At 43.5% G+C, this 16,491-nt stretch overlaps 1 protein-coding gene across 1 annotated transcript in view; it reads right to left on the bottom strand.

Annotated features, from left to right (window-relative positions):
* The window catches only part of LOC307221084 (uncharacterized protein), a 42,213-nt gene that overhangs the window by 25,503 nt on the left and 219 nt on the right, over window positions 1–16,491 (bottom strand). The gene's annotated exons all lie outside the window — the stretch shown is intronic.

The raw sequence follows: 16,491 nt of genomic DNA, 5'->3' as shown, positions 1-16,491 counted from the left end.
TGAAACTCTTTCCACATTCCATGCACTGATAGGGTTTCTCCCCTGTATGAATCCTTTGATGGGAAATGAGCTTGGCCCTCTGACTGAAGCTCTTTCCACATTCTACGCACTGATAGGGTTTCTCCCCTGTATGAATTCTACGATGGGAAGTCAGACTATAGCTGTGACTGAAGCTCTTACCACACGCAAAGCAGTGATATGGTTTCTCCCCTTTATGAATTCTTTGATGGACAGTGAGACTTTCTTTCCGGGTGAAGCTCTTTCCACATTCCAAGCAATGAAAGGGTTTCTCCCCTGTATGAATCCTTTCATGGGAAGTGAGCTTGGCCCTCTTACTGAAGCTCTTTCCACATTCCACACACTGATAGGGTTTCTCCCCTGTATGAATCCTTTGATGGGAAGTGAAACTGCTTTTTTGACTGAAGCTCTTTCCACATTCCACGCACTGATAGGGTTTCCCCCCTGTATGAATCCTTTGATGGGAAGTGAGATGGGCCCTCAGATTGAAGCTCTTTCCACATTCCACGCACTGAAAGGGTTTCTCCCCTGTATGAATCCTTTGATGGGAAGTGAAACTGCTCTTTTGACTGAAGCTCTTTCCACATTCCAAGCACTGATAGGGTTTCTCCCCTGTATGAATTCTTTGATGGACAGTGAGACTTTCCTTCCTGGTAAAGCTCTTTCCACATTCCACACACTGATAGGGTTTCTCCCTTGTATGAATTCTGAAATGGGAAGTGAGAGTATAACTGTGACTGAAGCTCTTTCCACACGCAAAGCAGTGATACGGTTTCTCCCCTGTATGATTTCTCTGATGGACAGTTAGACTTTCTTTCCAGGTGAAGCTCTTTCCACATTTCAAGCACTGATACGATTTCTCCCCTTTATGATTTCTCTGATGGACAGTTAGACTTTCTTTCCTGGTGAAGCTCTTTCCACATTCCACACACTGATAGGGTTTCTCCCCTGTATGAATCCGTTGATGGGAAGTGAAAATGCTTTTTTGACTGAAGCTCTTTCCACATTCCACGCACTGATATGGTTTCTCCCCTGTATGAATTCTATGATGGGAAGTTAGATGGGCCATCTGACTGAAGCTCTTTCCACATTCCAAGCACTGATAGGGTTTCTCCCCTGTATGAATCCTTTGATGGGAAGTGAAATGGGCACTCCGAGTGAAGCTCTTTCCACATTCCAAGCACTGATAGGGTTTCTCCCCTGTATGAATCCTTTGATGGGAAGTGAGCTTAGCCCTCTGATTGAAGCTCTTTCCACATTCCAAGCACTGATAGGGTTTCTCCCCTGTATGAATCCTTTGATGGGAAGTGAGCTTAGCCCTCTGATTGAAGCTCTTTCCACACTCTAAGCAGTGATAGGGTTTTTCCCCTGTATGAATTCTTTGATGTGCAGTGAGATGGGAGCCCTGACTGAAGCTCTTTCCACATTCCATGCAGTGATATGGTTTCTCCCCTGTATGAATTCTATGATGGGAAGTTAGATTGTGGCTGTGACTGAAGCTCTTTCCACACTCCAAGCAATGATAGGGTTTCTCTTTTGTATGAATTCTTTGGTGGGCAGCGAAACTCTGTTTCCAGGTGAAGCTTTTTCCACACTCCAAGCACTGATAGGGTTTCTTCTCAAGAGGATATCTTTGATGGGAAGTGGAATGGGAGCTCTGACTGAAGCCCTCTCCACAGTCTGAATCCTGATATGGCTCCTCCCCTGTGTGGATTTTGTTGTCGTCTCCCTTGTTCTTCATTTCCAATTCATCACCACCTGAAACTAAGAGGCAAACGGATTAGAGTCTCGGGAAGAAGTGCAGCCCCAAATTATGAAACAATGCTAATTAATGCTTGGGACAGGGGAGGAACTGAAGGGAGTTAGATGTTATAATGTTCCAGGGCCGGAAAACGAAAGAGAAATGGAAGAATTTCTCAAGAAACATGGATTACAAAAAATTTCGCAACAAAGTATGTTGCTTTTAAATGAGAAAATAACTGAACAAGAAATTGAGGGTGCCATTCAAAATATGCAACTGGGGAAATCTCCAGGGCCAGATGGATTAACCTCCAGATACTACAAAGTTTTGAAAGACTGGATAATACAGCCGCTTAAGGAGGTTTGTAACGAGATATTAGAGGGGAAAAGGGCACCTGAGACGTGGAAAGAAGCCTTCATTACACTTATACCAAAGACTGAGGTTGATAAAAAACAGATCAAGAACTACCGCCCTATATCACTACTTAATGTGGATTATAAAATTTTTGCAGACATTTTGGCAAAAAGATTAAAGAAGGTGCTGGTGGAGGAGATCCATAAAGATCAGGCAGGCTTTCTCCCGGGTAGGCATATATCTACCAATGTAAGGAATATAATTGACATTATAGAAATGTTGACAGTGAACATTAATACAAAGGCAGTTTTAATTTTTGTGGACGCGGAGAAAGCCTTTGACAATATATCTTGGAAATTTATGAAAAAGAATCTCCATGGGATGGGGGTAGGGCAAAGGTTTGAAAATGGTATAAGTGCAATTTATTCTGAGCAAAAGGCAAAGTTAATTGTAAATAATGTGGTCATGGATGAACTACCTATAGAAAAAGGGACACGTCAGGGGTGCCCAATATCCCCATTACTTTTTATATCGGTCCTGGAGGTTCTGCTAAATATGATTAGGGGGGACCAGCTGGTAAAAGGGATTCAGGTCGGAGCCAGACACTACAAATTGAAGGCCTTTGCAGATGACTTAGTATTGACCTTGCAAGAGCCAGACACTAGTACCAAAAGAGCTCTAGAATTAATTCAAGTATTCGGCCAGGTCGCAGGATTTAAGTTGAACAAACAAAAAACCAAGGTACTGGGAAAAAACTTAACAAATGTTGAAAGAGAGAGATTCCAAGAGGAAACTGGGTTAGTGGTGGCAAAGAGTGTAAAATACCTGGGGATTAACATGACATCTAAGAATGTAAACTTATTTAAGGATAACTATGATAAGTGCTGGACTGAGATAAAGAAAGATTTAGAAATATGGTCAAACCTGAAGCTTTCCTTGTTAGGTCGAATCGCAGTAATTAAAATGAATGTATTGCCTAGAATGTTATTTTTGTTTCAGACATTACAAATTGTTGATAAACTGGACTGTTTCAAGAAGTGGCAGAAAGATATATCTAAATTTGTCTGGCAGGGCAAAAAGCCCAGAATTAAGTTTAAGATACTTACCGATTCTAAAGAAAGAGGGGGGTTTGCCCTGCCGGACTTAAGACTCTACTATGAATCGGCAGCTTTCTGCTGGTTAAAAGATTGGCTACTTCTTGAAAACGCAGACATTCTAGATTTGGAAGGATTTGATAACAACTTTGGTTGGCATGCATATATCTGGTATGACAAGGTTAAAGTGTATAAGGGTTTTAAAAATCACATTGTCAGGAAAGCACTATATAATGTTTGGATACGGTACAAAGATTTATTGGAAAATAAAACTCCCAGGTGGCTCTCACCTATGGAGGCCAAGGAGGTAAAGAAACTTAATATGAGAACTAATTGGCCGAAATATTCTGAAATTTTAGAACAAGAAGGTGGTGAATTTAAATTACAAAGTTATGAGAAAATAAAGTCCAAGGTACGAGATTGGCTCCATTATTTTCAAATAATGGAGGCCTACAAACAAGACAGGAAAATTGGTTTCCAGGTGGAGAAATCGAAACTAGAAACAGAACTGTTAGAACCCAATACTAAGAATTTATCAAGAATGTATAACTTGCTGTTGAAGTGGAATACAATAGATGAGACAGTGAAGTCAGCTATGGTTAAATGGGCACAGGACATAGGTCATGACATTATGTTTGCTGACTGGGAGCAGTTATGGACCACAGGTATTAAATTCACGGCATGTAATGCCTTACGAGAAAACATTATGAAAATGATTTACAGGTGGTACATGACCCCAGTCAAGCTTGCGAAGATTTATCATCTGCCCAATAACAAATGTTGGAAATGTAAAGAGACTGAAGGTACCTTTTTCCACCTTTGGTGGACCTGCCCAAAGATTAAGGCCTTCTGGGAAATGATTTATAATGAAATTAAGAAAGTGCTTAAGTGCACCTTTAATAAGAAACCAGAGGCATTTCTCTTGGGTATGGTCGGCCAGCTGGTGCCGAAGAAGGATAAGAATTTCTTTTTGTACGCTACTACGGCAGCAAGGATTCTTCTAGCAAAGTATTGGAAGACACAAGAGTTACCCACGCTGGAGGAATGGCAGGCGAAAGTGATTGACTTTATGGGACTAGCAGAAATGACCGGCAGAATCCGCGACCAAGAGAAAGAAACTGTGGAAGAAGACTGGAAGAAGTTTAAGATTTATCTTAAGAACTATTATAAAATTGAGGAGTGCTAAAATGCTGAGGGAAAAGAAGACGTAGAATTGCAGCGGCAAATTGTGTTTAACTTTAGGGTGGAATTGAAAAGGAGAATGAATTTACATTTAATTGGCTAAGAAGGGTTGCTGAATAATGGTTTAAAATTAAGGATGCAAAAAGGGGAAGGTATGGGGAAGTCCGGGAAAAGAGGGTTATGGAAATAAGGTTAAGAAAATATGATTTTTTGTGTTTGTTTCTATGTTGTTTTTGTTTATGTTAAAAATTTGGAAATTAATAAAAATTTTATTTAAAAAAAAAAGATGTTATAACGTTCCTTTTGTTCTGTAAAAACGTCTAGTTTTGTATACAAATCAAGTTGAATATTAGATGTTTTCTCTCTCAGGGGTTTTAAAGTACAGCTTAACCTGGTACTGTCATTCTATTCAAATTTAAATACGGATCTGTACTATCTTCATAAATAAAATGTGCTTTTATTGAAAAAGGTGGCCAATGCAGGAAAGTTCGCTGTTAAAATTAAGATATATTCAATATGCTAAGTTGTTCAGTATGCAGTAATAAATCTAAACAAATTTTAAGAGCTGGAGAAATATTTGGGAACATTGACTCTGGACTGACTTGGTCATAGCCAGCTGCCTTGTGGTGGGCGATGTACGAGTAGGGGAATAAAAATGGCAAACGTGAATGTCTTGTCATGTGACAAAGACACATGAGAGCAGAAGCAGCAAAGCAGGCTGGGAAGTGCTGGGACTGCACAATCATTTGGGCCTACTAAAGTTATTCAGGTCTAACTGCTAACTGTTGAGTCACTCTGACATGTGACTTGGCAGCCATTTTCTCTGTGTGTTCTCTGAAAGATTTCAGTCAGAGTCAGTCTGCCTCAGTTGTGAGCAGAGTCAGTATGGAATCTCAGTCAACCTGTTTGGAACATGAAGAAGTTCATTTTAACTCAGTAAAGCTCTTATTCTTTAAAACTCTGCATTATTAATTTACGCTGCGCGTTACTTCTATCTGCTGAAAAAAACTTTTCGTATATTGAACAAATGTGTGTAGCAGCTGCCAAATTTAAATTTCTTTAGTGGCTAAAAATTTATGATGATGTGCATCACCTTAAACCAATTTGGATGTTTTCTTAAATTCTCGACATCACAGAATGCAGCAGAAACTTATCATATCGGCATTATTATCATTATTCAAGTTTCCTTACAGTGGCACATCGGTTTACATAAGCTTCAGGTTACAGACTCCGCTAACCGAGAAATACTACCTCGGGTTAAGAACTTTGTTTCAGGATGAGAACAGAAATCGTGCTCTGGCAGCACAGCAGCAGCAGGAGGCCCCATTAGCTAAAGTGGTGCTTCAGGTGAAGAACAGTTTCAGGTTAAGAACAGACCTCCAGAACGACCTCCAGACCACTGTACTTAAATGTTACATTATTGTGAGAAGTTACAGGGGACGAGGCAGGGGGCCTTCTCGATAGGGGTACCCACCCTGTGGAACGCCTTCCCATCAGATGTCAAGGAAATAACTATGGAACATTTAGAGGACTTCTGAAGGCACCTCTATATCGGGACGTTTTTAATGTTTGATGTTTTATTATGTTTTTCTATTTGTTGGCTGGGGCCACCCAGTCAGATGGGCAGGGTAAAAATAATAAAATTATCATTATTGTTACTACAGGGTTCACTGCCTGAGATTCAAAAAGCCTGGCTCTGTTTTGGGATGGAGTTTGTTTGGTTCAGTTGTGGAATCTGTGCCATCTCCAATGTCAAGCGACTCTTTGGTCAACCAGAGAGAGACAGAAGCAAGAACATAAGCAGGAAACTTGGCTGAAGCTACTTCAACACCTCAAATCACTCTGAATCCTACATTTAAGAAGGCCTGGGCAGTTCAGACAGCCTGATCGTGGTTTTAAACGGCAGAACTGAAAGAAGAATATTCACAGGGAAAACAATCAATAGCCATCCCTCCAAGGTTTGCTGTGGGAGTGTTAACATCCCAGGTGCTGTGGGTGGCGCTATTGAGCCTCATCGAAATATCAGAGGTTCGTCACATAGAGAGATGTCTTGCATTACAAAACAGATAGGATGATCCAATAGGGAGCCTTACCAAGTGAGTCCAAGATCCCACGATTCTCCTCCATGACCTCCTGATGCAGAGCTCTCTGGTCAGGATCCAGCAACGCCCACTCCTTGTCTGTGAAATGGACAGCTACATCTTCAAAGCACACTGGACCCTAACAGAAAAGGGAAAAGGCTGTCCTCTTAGAGAACATTCCCTTGGCTCTGTTGTTTTCTACAGCGGCCAGACCCCTCTCTGCCTTCCTCATCCCTCTCTCCTGCTGCAGCTTCTGCCTCGGAGTCTGGGCTGCTCTCTGCCCCAGACTCCCTCTGCTCCCTCTCCAGCTTCAGACACCTCCTCCTCCTCCTCCCAGTCGGCTCCCTCTTCTCTGGCTCCTCCCACCATTCCTCTGCATCCAACTGTGTCCAGCCAGTCTGCATCCAAGCAGTCCTTCCCCACAAGGCTCCTTCCCCCTACCTGATCTGGGTCCACAGCTGCTGCCTCCCCTCCACCACCATGAAAAGATGAAGGAGCAGGTCTTGGTGGCATCATTCCGTCACCTGGGAGAGACCAAGATAAGTGGAAACCGTGAGCGCCTGCTTCTCTCAGAGGTGAAACAGTGCATCTCTAAGTACAGGTGGGGCTTCGTCCAAGTCTCCCCTGCTAGCTTCCGGTTCCGCTCTGCCTTAATGGAGGCAGCGGGAGATCGTTGGAGAAGGAAAAACAAGGATGATTGAGGGTAATTCTCCTCGCAGGTTCCCCCAGGGACAGGGCGAACGGGCTTCACTCCCAGTTTGTCTCAGTACCTGGCTCTTACTCCGGCATGGGTTGTGGGAGGCAGGAAGGCACTGAGTGCAAAAGCCCTTCGCCTGCCGAAAACCCCCCTTCGCTGCCATTAAGAAGCAGAGGTTCTCCTGTCAATTAGAGCTCAATTTGGACTAATGTACAGGCGTTGCTGGAAGAGATGAGATCATAAACTGCGGAACTGAACCAGCTGCAAGGTCTTTAAAGTTTGTATATGAGTGAAGACTTCATTTGGTGCAAAAGATGGTGGGGGGAGGGGAGCGGAGCCTATGGCTTCTTTATACAAAGTTTTCATCTCTACATTAATGACTTGGCAACCCACCATTGAATGCTAGTTCAAATTATATATGTACAGGTTTGCAGGGATGAAACTGGATTACAGACATGGAATATAACATCAAATGGAACTGTGCGTGGGGAAAAAAAGGAAAAAGGGAGGGAAGCTCTATTTTACAAAAGGTTTACGATGGAAAATTAGAGCTGACTCTTCCCCATCCTTCATTGTATACAGACTGAACTGATTAATGCTAAAAGGACTTGGAATTTAATCTAATTGGATAAATGCACATTTATCTTCGGCCAGACAGAGGGATGTAAGGAATCTGAAAGTTGTGTAGGAGCTGATAAGGTTCATTACTGAGTCATTTGCAGTTTGACCGATCCCTCTCTTTCCCAGGCGGAGAAGAAAAATGGCGAAAAGAGGTTATTTATTTGGACATTTTGATTTTTGAAGCTGCTGTTAAAGTTGCCAAACAACGAAGCACAGGACAGAGCGATGGAGAATTTCTGAAACCACAATGGGATATTAGCTCCGTCCAAGGAATAATGGAGAACAGCAACAACCAGGAAAAGATAGACAGAACATTTTACAAGGACAGGAAGAAACATTAGAAACAGAAAGATTGTCACACACAGGAAGAGTAAGGTTATTGCTGGAGTGCCTCACTTGTAGTTTTATATATTATTTGATGTTTCAATACGAATGGAAGTCATTAATATTGCAGTTGTTGTATAAAGGATTGTTATCTTGACAGGAGTGTAATTGAAATTAATAAGATTTTGGAATGGAGAAATCAAGAACGTTTGTTGGGGGACACCTAGGTTTTTTTGGGGGGGAGTTATTTGTCCTGTCTTCACGCTTCTTATGATGGAGGACTGCTGTAGCCACCCCCAACCCCTCAAGATGGAGAGTGAGGGAACAGCTGCAGTCGCCTGCGGTTCCTGCGCAATGTTTGCCATATTGCCAAAGGTTGCAAGCAGCTTTACCTGCAGCAATTGCATGTTGATTGCCCTCTTAGAAGGCAAAGTCCAGCAACTGGAGGAATGTGTGGCTACGCTCCAAAGAATTAGAGAGCTGGAGCTCTTCTTGGAAGCAACAGAGCACACCGTCTCCACCAAGGAGGAGACAGGGGACTCCCCTAAGAAGGAGGCTAGTTCACCAACACAGGAGCCAGATATATGGAGAAACGTGACTCAAAGAAGTAGGAGGCCCAGGGTTTGCTCTGATTGTTTAGAAATACACAGTCGCTTTGAGGTCCTCTCCCCTAGCATGGAAGACGAAGAGCAGACTCCATTTGAGGATCTCTCCCTCATTACAGTTGATCAGGTATATGAAGACGAGCAGCAAAGTCAGTCCTCAGGGAATGTGCAGGCGACCTTGGAACGGACAGCTCACGGAAGAACCCCGACCAAACCTAAGAGGAGGCGTGTAGTGATGATAGGGGATTCCCTACTGAGGGGAACAGAAGCAGTGATCTGTGGGCCTGACAAGATGTCTCGGGAAGTGTGCTGTCTCCCCGGGGCTAAGATCCAAGATGTAACTGAACGACTGCAAGGAATCATAAAACCCACTGACAAATACCCCTTCCTCTTGGTTCATGTGGGAACCAATGACACTGCAAGCAATAGCCTCCAGAAGATCAAAAGAGACTATGAGGCTCTGGGCAGGAAATTGAAGCAATTAAATGCACAAATTGTCATCTCATCTGTGCTCCCAGTTGAACGACCGTGGCCCAGGGAGAGAAGGAAAAATAGTGGAAGTGAACAGCTGGCTTCGCAAATGGTGTAAACAGGATTCTTAGATCACGGACTGCAGTTCCTTGAAGATGGACTTCTGGCAAGCGATGGGCTGCACCTCACAACGGTTGGGAGGAATGTTTTTGCCAAAAATCTCAGAAACCTCATCAGGAGGGCTTTAAACTGACTAATGTGGGGGAGGGAGACAGTGCTCCTGAAGGTAGGAGTCTATCAATTGATGAAGATGATCATCCAAATGTCATAGACCAAATGGAGCAAACAGCATGCAGACCTAGTGGTGGGAGGAAAAAATCCTTAAATAAGAGACACGGGGGAATGATTAATGGACTTCAATGTCTGTACACTAATGCGCAAAGCATGGGAAATAAACAAGATGAGCTTGAGCTCTTGGTACAGCAAACTAAATATGACATAATAGGCATCACTGAAACCTGGTGGGAAAGTCCCACGACTGGAATGTAATAATGGAGGGATACAATCTATTTCAGAGAAACAGACCAGACAAGAAAGGAGGAGGAGTGGTGTTATATGTCAGGGATGTGTATACCTGTGAAGAGATCCAAGATTTAGAACCTCAAAGCCAAAGTGAGAGCATCTGGGTCAAAATTAAGGGAGAGAAGAATAACAGGGACCTCATTGTGGGAGTTTACTATAGATCCCCAAGCCAAACAGAGGACATAGATGATGCCTTCCTGGAACAGATGGCCAAGCATGCAAAAGGAAGGGAGATAGTAGTAATGGGGGACTTCAATTACCCAGATATTTGCTGGATGTCAAACTCAGCCAAGAGCAATAAGGTCAAACAGTTTCCTCACTGGCCTTGCAGACAACTTCATTGTCCAGAAAGTGGGAGAAGCAACAAGAGGAACAGCCATTTTAGATCTGGTCCTAACCCATGTTGATGACCTGGTTAGTGGGGTAGAAGTGGAAGGATCATTAGGCGCGAGTGATCATGCTCTTCTGAAGTTTACTATACAGCGGAAAGGAGCAGCCAAGCATACTAGGACTCCATTTCTTGACTTTAAGAAAGCCGACTTCATAAAACTTAGGGAAGTGCTGGGTGAGATCCCATGGACAGTAATACTAAAAGGAAAGGGAGTTCATGATGGCTGGGAGTTTGTTAAGAGGGAGATAGTAAAAGCACAACTTCAGGCAATACCAATGAGACGGAAACATGGAAGGTGCCTAAAGAAGCCAGGGTGGCTATCTAAAGAACTTTTAACCGAGTTAAGATTAAAAAAAGGATGTGTACAAAAAATGGAAAAGGGGGAAAAAACACCAAGGTGGCTGTCACCAATGGAGGCTAAGGCTCTGAAAAAACTTAATATGGAGACAAACTGGCCAAAATATTGGGAAATTTTGGAACAGGATGGAGATAGATTAAAGCTGCAGAGCTTTGACAGTTTAAAAACTAAAGTACGAGACAGGCTTCACTACTACCAAATAAGGGAGGTTTATAACTTGGATAAGAAAATTGGTTTTCAGGTGGAAAAATCAAAATTGGAAACAGAATTGTTAGATCCTAAAATTAAGAATTTATCAAGAATGTATAACTTGCTGTTGAAATGGAATACACAAGATGAAACGGTTAAATCTGTTATGATTAAATGGGCACAAGATTTTGGACATAACATTATGATGGCTGACTGGGAAAAGTTATGGACCACAGGTATTAAGTTTACGGCTTGTAATGCCTTAAGAGAGAATATAATGAAAATGAACTCAGGCTTGCTAGAGAGGTTAAAAGCAACAAAAAAGGCTTTTATGGGTATGTTCGTAGCAAAAGGAAGAACAAAGAAACAGTGGGGTCACTCAGAGGAGAAGATGGTGAAATGCAAACAGGGGACACAGAAAGGGCTGAACTCCTCAATGCCTTCTTTGCCTCAGTCTTCTCCGATAAAGAAAACAATGCCCAACCTGAAGAATTTGGAGCAAATGATTCAGCAGAGGAAACACAGCCCAGAATAACTAAGGAGATAGTACAAGAATACTTGGCTAGTTTAGATGTATTCAAGTCTCCAGGGCCAGATGAACTGCATCCAAGAGTATTAAAAGAACTGGCAGATGTGATCTCAGAACCACTGGCAGTCATCTTTGAGAATTCCTGGAGAACAGGCGAAGTCCCGGCAGACTGGAGGAGGGCAAATGTTGTCCCTATTTTCAAAAAGGGGAAAAGAGAGGACCCAAATAATTACCGCCCAGTCAGTCTGACATCAATACCAGGGAAGATTCTGGAGCAGATCATTAAGCAAACAGTCTGTGAGCACCTAGAAAGGAATACTGTGATCACCAATAGTCAGCATGGATTTCTGAAAAATAAGTCATGTCAGACTAACCTGATCTTGTTTTTTGACAGAATTACAAGCCTGGTAGATGAAGGGAACGCAGTGGATGTAGCCTACCTTGATTTCAGCAAGGCATTTGACAAGGTGCCCCATGATATTCTTGTAAAGAAGCTGGTAAAATGCGGACTTGACTATGCTACCACTCAGTGGATTTGTAAATGGCTGACAGACCGAACTCAAAGGGTGCTCATCAATGGTTCCTCTTCATCCTGGAGAAGAGTGACTAGTGGGGTGCCACAGGGTTCTCTCTTGGGCCCAGAAATTATTTTGGAGGGGGAGAACAAGTTGAAGTCCTCCATCCAGGTGCAACTGAGGAGCAGGAACTACTTTTGGCCTTTCTGCCAACTCAGGCTCAATGGGGGGCATGTCAGAGGAACTTAAGAAAAGCCTGCAGCTGGATCAAACCAGAGGGGCCCGATCCAGCACAGATGCCTATAGGAAACCAGAAAGCAGGATTCAAGCCCTCTGCCCTCCTGCGTTTTCCAGCAACTGGGATTCAGCACTGCTGCTTCCGACTGCAGAGACAGAGCACAGCCACCTTGGAGAAGAGCCACATATTGCCTTCTCCTCCACAACTTTGTCTTATCCTCTTTTAAAGCCATCTAAGTTCCTTATGAAGAACGGCTAAGGGAGCTGGGCATGTTTAGCCTGGAGAAGAGGAGGTTAAGGGGTGATATGATAGCCATGTTCAAATATATAAAAGGATGTCACATAGAGGAGGGAGAAAGGTTGTTTTCTGCTGCTCCAGAGAAGCGGACACGGAGCAATGGTTCCAAACTACAAGAAAAAAGATTCCACCTAAACATTAGGAAGAACTTCCTGACAGTAAGAGCTGTTTGACAGTGGAATTTGCTGCCAAGGTGTGTGGTGGAATCTCCTTCTTTGGAGGTCTTTAAGCAGAGGCTTGACAACCATATGTCAGGAGTGCTCTGATGGTGTTTCCTGCTTGGCGGGGGGTTGGACTCGATGGCCCTTGTGGTCTCTTCCAACTCTATGATTCTAAGAAAATCATCAAACAATCGGTTTTAGCATGCGGGGGGCCACCTATATTATATAATTTTGTATCTTAAAGATTGGTGTTAGTAATTGTATTTTAATTTCGCATTGTTATAAGGAGGCTATTATTGGACTGTAATTTTAAACTAATCAAATTACTATCGTAAACGTCTCCCCTGCTGAGTACATTTGGAGATTTGGACCCATTTCATATCATAGTTGTGCAAAAATACATCTCCCCCCCCCCCGAGCTCTGGGCTCCAGGTGTCTTCCCCCAAAAGATGCAAAGAACTCACAGATTAGTTTCAAAACCAAGAGAATGTGACAAAACGGGGGAGAAAACACTCCTTCCTCCTTACCCAGAGGCCTCACTCTGGCGTCCAACGGAGTCTTCTCTGCCTCAGAAGAATCAAGACCCATTTCTGCCCAAAGATCCTTCCTCTGAAAGAGCAACAAGGATTCAAAACAGAGAATGGGGAGAAGGGTTAGAAAAGGAATGGCAGAGGCAAGCGCTTTCGGGGGACAGAGGTGAAAGCTGCTTCCTGCTTCTGCTGGACTGGTGTCTGGGGTTGGCTGCCAGGACCATGAAACATTGGTCCTCAAGGATCTTCACTGGCTCCCAGAACGTTTCCCAGCACAATTCAAAGCCCTCAACGGCCTGAAAGGCCCACTATACCCAAAGGAGCGTCTCCATGAACTGAGGTCCAGTTCCGAGGTTCTTCTGCTGATTCCCTCCCTGTGATAAGTGAAGTTACAGGGAACCAGGCAGAAGACCTTCTCCACAGTGGCCCCCACCCTGGGGAATGCCCTCCCATCAGGCGATAAGGAGATAAGAAAATGCATAACTTTTAGAAGACATCTGATGTCTTCTTATGCTTTTATATGTGCTGGAAGGCACATGGGTGTAGGATTAATAATAATAATATGAAGAAGAAGAAGATCTGTTCCTAGATGGGCCATTAGGAAATGATTTGGGAATACTCTCCCTCCTCTTTGGAGCCCCTTGGGAGTATCCAGAGGAAAGTCTCTCTCACCTGCCACTCTGCCTGCTTCCTCTCCTCTGCCTGACTCAGGAGGAAACCTTCGGCCAGGGCCACCGCCTGGGAACTGGTCTCCGCTCCGCATTCCCTCACCCAGTTCTCCATCTCCAGAGGAAGGACAGCCAGGAACTGCTCCAAGATCACCAGGTCCAACATCTGAGCTTTCGTGTGCCTTTCTGGCTTCAGCCACTGATGGTCAAGGTGGCAGAATTGGCTGCAAACCTCTCGGGGTCCTTTGGCCTCCTGGAAGCAGAACTGACTGAGCTGCTGGCTCTGCACCTCTGAGCAAGGGGTGTCCTCCTCACCCAGAATCCTCTGCATGGAGTTTTCCCAGAATCCCCCACTACTCCCAGTTTCCAGGGCGTGGCCTCTTCCTGCTTCAGGGCCAGCTGAGTCTTGCTCATCCATCTGGGCTCCCAGGAAGTCTCCAAGAGATCGGAAGGAGCCCCTTGGTCCTCTGCCAAGTTCTGTGGGTACCAATGCGAGGTGCAGAAAATCGTATGAATCAAACACACTATTCTATTGTAAGATGAAGAGGAGAATAATGTTTCCTGAGGAAGCGTGGATGAGTCTTGCTAGGAACCAGGGCTGGATTGCACCACAGCTCAGACTCCAAGCTGTCTGGGGGGGAAGGGGGAGGGAGAAGTCATAACTGTGAGTTACAAGTGAGTCATTTGTATCAAGTGTAATTAGTATCAAGTGTAATTAGTATCAAGTGTAATCTGGAACCAGGGCTGGATTGCACCACAGCTCAGACTCCAAGCTGTATGGGGGGGAAAGGGGGAGGGAGAAGTCATAACTGTGAGTGACAAGTGAGTCATTTGTATGAAGTGTAATCTGGAGCCAGGACAACAGTGGGGGTCCCTCCCAACCCCACTTCATAGTCCAGAGCTTCCCCCCAACCCAGCCATATCTGCTTGGGTGGCTTCGTGAGCAGCAGGGCCCATGTCTAGCTCCAGCCACCGTCCCTTGGGGACTTCCTGCTCTGGATCCGAGGGGAAGGTGGCAAGGCCCTCTGGGTGGAACTGCCCTGGAAGACGCCTCGGAAACTGGACTTTCCATCAAATAAAGAATTAGGGAGGGAAAATGGCCGACATACAGAGATTTATGAATAGAGAGAGAAGGGAAGATTCATGGTATTTCCCTCTTAATATCCTTCTCCCTCATAATTATGTCCCTCCTAATATACTTCTCCTTCATAATAATGTCCCTCTTAATATACTTCTCTCTCATAATAATGTCCCTCTTAATATACTTCTCCCTCACAATTACATCCCTCTTAATATATTTCTCCCTCATAATTATGTCCCTCTTAAGATCCTTCTCCCTCATGTCCCTCTTAATATACTTCTCCCTCATGTCCCTCCTAATATACTTCTCCCTCATAATAATGTCCCTCCTAATATACTTCTCCCTCACAATTATGTCCCTCCTAATATACTTCTCACTCATGTCCCTCCTAATATACTTCTCCCTCACAATTATGTCCCTCTTAATATACTTCTCTCTCAGAATAATGTCCCTCCTAATATACTTCTCCCTCACAATTATGTCCCTCTTAATATACTTCTCCCTCACAATTATGTCCCTCTTAATATACTTCTCCCTCACAATTATGTCCCTCTTAATATACTTCTCCCTCACAATTATGTCCCTCTTAATATACTTCTCCCTCACAATTATGTCCCTCCTAATATACTTCTCCCTCACAATTATGTCCCTCTTAATATACTTCTCCCTCACAATTATGTCCCTCCTAATATACTTCTCTCTCAGAATAATGTCCCTCTTAATATACTTCTCCCTCACAATTATGTCCCTCTTAATATACTTCTCCCTCACAATTATGTCCCTCTTATTGTACTTCTCCCTCACAATTATGTCCCTCTTAATATACTTCTCCCTCACAATTATGTCCCTCTTAATATACTTCTCCCTCACAATTATGTCCCTCCTAATATACTTCTCCCTCACAATTATGTCCCTCTTAATATACTTCTCCCTCACAATTATGTCCCTCTTAATATACTTCTCCCTCATAATAATGTCCCTCTTAATATACTTCTCCCTCACAATTATGCCCCTCTTAATATACTTCTCCCTCATAATAATGTCCCTCTTAATATACTTCTCCCTCACAATTATGCCCCTCTTAATATACTTCTCCCTCACAATTATGTCCCTCTTAATATACTTCTCCCTCATAATTATGTCCTTCTTAATATACTTCTCCCTCACAATTATGTCCCTCTTAATATACTTCTCCCTCACAATTATGTCCCTCTTAATATACTTCTCCCTCATAATTATGTCCTTCTTAATATACTTCTCCCTCACAATTATGTCCCTCTTAATATACTTCTCCCTCACAATTATGTCCCTCTTAATATACTTCTCCCTCACAATTATGTCCCTCTTAATATACTTCTCCCTCACAATTATGTCCCTCTTAATATACTTCTCTCTCATAATAATGTCCCTCTTAATATCCTTCTCCCTCATAATTATGTCCCTCTTAATATACTTCTCCCTCAGAATAATGTCCCTCTTAATATACTTCTCCCTCATAATTATGTCCCTCTTAATATCCTTCTCCCTCACAATTAGGTCCCTCTTCATATACTTCTCCCTCACAATTAGGTCCCTCTTAATATACTTCTCCCTCACAATTATGTCCCTCTTATTGTACTTCTCCCTCACAATTATGTCCCTCCTAATGTCCTTCTCCCTCCCTCCTGTCTTCCAGTCCCGCCCCACCTCCCTGGCCAGGGGCCTGAGGTCCCTCTGGCTCCCTCCCGGACCCCCAGCCTCTCTTCCCTCCCCTTCCCGCCTCCC

Source organism: Podarcis cretensis (genome assembly GCF_951804945.1).
Source record: "Podarcis cretensis genome assembly, chromosome: 8".
NCBI classification, from domain to species: Eukaryota; Metazoa; Chordata; class Lepidosauria; order Squamata; family Lacertidae; genus Podarcis; species Podarcis cretensis.
Note: the sequence above shows the minus strand (reverse complement) of the source record. Positions and strands in the feature narration are given on the sequence as shown.